This window comes from Macrobrachium nipponense, chromosome 35 (assembly GCF_015104395.2).
Source record: "Macrobrachium nipponense isolate FS-2020 chromosome 35, ASM1510439v2, whole genome shotgun sequence".
Classification (NCBI taxonomy): Eukaryota; Metazoa; Arthropoda; class Malacostraca; order Decapoda; family Palaemonidae; genus Macrobrachium; species Macrobrachium nipponense.
The window spans coordinates 64,846,726-64,849,818 of NC_061096.1; positions in this window are offsets into that span (position 1 = coordinate 64,846,726).

Below are 3,093 nucleotides of genomic sequence, written 5' to 3' on the forward strand. Positions count from 1 at the left end.
TCGTACTTTGTTCACAAGGGGATGATCTCCACGGAAGTTCGAAACCCATAATGTTATTATTTACCAGAATATACAACACAAAACTCGTTGATATTGCCCTGAGGCGATGCAGTGCAATTCGATTCATTCTAAATTAGGAATTAAACGGTAGATCACACTTGCTTCTAAAAGAGGGTCTAATAAATATGAGATAATTGTCCTCACTTCCGAGCAATGACCACAAATGAGGAAGAAACTCTTCCAGGCATTAAGACTTTTGTATCATGCAAGTGTGTGTGTATATATTATATAATATATATATATAATATATATATATATACATATATATATATATATTATATATATATATATATATATATAATATATATATATATATATTTGAGAAAACAATCAATTCCTTTATCTTTTCCTTTATAAAAGAGCACAGCCTTCGTGAATCCAGGTAGAAAAATCAACCAACAATGGTTTAGCATTTCGATGAGAAACAGAAATTGCAAAATAAATCTCCCGGAAATTTTCTATGGAAATACTTGTCCCTCGAGCCCTGTCCTGCCTTGCGGAAAACAATGGGAAATGAGAAATTGAATTTTAAATTCCTCTCTCTCTCTCTCTCTCTCGAGCTTTTCGAATGTCCAAAAAATCATGGGTCTTCCGTTTCCTTTTATTGTTATGACAATTGCCTCCGACGTTGGTTTAACAGAATTCTCCAAGACGATTCTGAAGAAGGTTATCCTTCCGTAAAGATTGAAACGTAATCTTGTTGCTCCCCTTCTTCTTATTATTATTAGTATTATACCATTCAAAAGATAAACCTTGTTCCTATGGAACAAGCCCTTAGGGGGGCAACTGACTTGAGATTCAGGCTTCTGGTGGATGTGGAAATGAGCCATTATGAAGCTCAAAAACCAAGAGAGTGAGTTAGTCATTACCCGGTAAAAAAAAAAATGTTTAATTCCCTGTAAATAAACCACCTTTGTGCATAAAGACGCAGATTCTAAACGCAGTAGGCCACTTCGTTTATGATAGAAACGTTTGTGGCCAAGCACATTATACTGTACCACTTTTACTTACGGCGACATCTACTACTATGCTTAAGACAGTCATATTCCCTTCATGACAGAAAACATTTGTAATGACATCTGCAAATGCCTCATTAGCGCCTGGAGAGCAGAGTTATTAGAGTCGTTCCTCAGGCCCAACTCTGTCTTCCTCCTAAGGCATAAATTGGTACATGGTATTTATATTGATTAATGGGGCAGGCTCCAGCTTCACTATTGCCGTAGAAATCTGCTGCTTGTCTATCACGTCGTCACTACTACCAATAAAAACCACTATTATTATTATTATTATTATTATTATTATTATTATTATTATTATTATTATTATTATTATTATTATTTCAGGTACAGCTATAAATAGCTGAAAACGCGCTGTAGCTTTCATAAATTTGTCTTTTATCGAAGAGTTAATAATATAACCTTACTAGAAAGTATTTTTCATAAGTTAAGAAGAGATAAAAAAACAGGATAGATTTTACATTCTTTTTTCCTATTTCTCTCTCTCTCTACTTTCTTATCGTAAGTTCCCGTTGATAAATACGTATAACTGAGGAAGTGTGCACTTTAAGGAAAATAAAACATCAAAGTAATTATGTACCAAAGAGTGACATGTATTGTAACTGTAACACACCCTTCCTGCACCAACGCGTCTCGATTCGACGAAAACAGTAAATTCCGTATCTTTGCAGCCGGAACAATACTGACTTCATTTCGGTCGCTTGATTCTGCGTCTCTGAATTATCTTATTCTCTCTGACCTAGTTATGAGGCAGCCATAAACTTAGATTACTTTCTCGCCTTAGAATGACTGGAGAAAATATGAAGGCTGCCTGAGCAACATAATAAGTTTTATTGTGTTTTTACGAGATCGTAAACATTTTTCTCTTCATAACGACGACACTGAATTATGTCATTACGTCATGACCCAAATGCGACGTCGGCTTGGAGAGTAACGTCTGAGAGTAACGTAATACAGGGCTTTTTCCTCCTGATGTACCGCAGGAAATGATCTACTAACTGCACGTTTAGAATTGGATGCTAGTTTCACTCTATACTATAATCTACTAACTGTATGCTGAAAACTTCAGGATACATGTTCTGCAGAATAAAATACCTCACCTTTCCTGAGGTTGCACATGATTATATATTCTTAACGATGCGTTCATCAAAGTTTACTGCAAAAGGTCATTTAATTTATTCAGCGTAACATATGAATTCTAAGAGACTGGAATTTTGGGAGGTGGCTCCAGGAGCAGAGGACCTTCCAGTTTCCAGGAAATTTCAAGAGATGAGGCTGTTGGTCCTACGTCTTTTATTGACCCCAAATAAACCTGGGTGCTTTCATAGATTGGTCGACTGAAAGGCGGCAGGCAGGAGAACAAACCACTTCATGATAAACTTCTGCATGTTCGGATATTGCTTATTTTTCTTCATCCTAAATTAGCTACTGGTTAAGCTGGTTGCATTTTAATGAATTGAAGTTTAGATGTGACTAGCCCTGATCGTCGTTAAATTCATCCCTAATCGCTTTCGTTAGAGAAGCGCCTCAGCGGCGTGGTTGGTATGGTATTAGCGTCCCACCTCGGTGGTCGCGGGTTCGATTCTCGGCCATTCCACTGAGGAGTGAGAGATGTGTATTTCTGGTGATAGAAGTTCACTCTCGACGTGGTTCGGAAGTCACGTAAAGCCGTTGGTCCCATTGCTGAATAACCACTGGTTCCATGCAACGTAAAAGCACCATACAAACAAACAAACAAAGCTTTCGTGAGATGTCTCATCAGATTCACCCTTCGTACCGTATCATATTACTCTCAACAGCGTCAAACTATAAATATAATTTCCCCAATGAATGTTGATAAACATATTATCGTTGAGGTACTTGTACCTCATTAACAGTTAATACGATCACTGGAAAACGTTTTTGGAAGCAAGATGGGTCAATTTACACGCCGTTGTCATATCTCTAGCGTCTAACGTTCAGGGCAAAAATGAGGTAAAGTCCCAACCTACGAAATCTCTTTCATGGAGCTCAACAT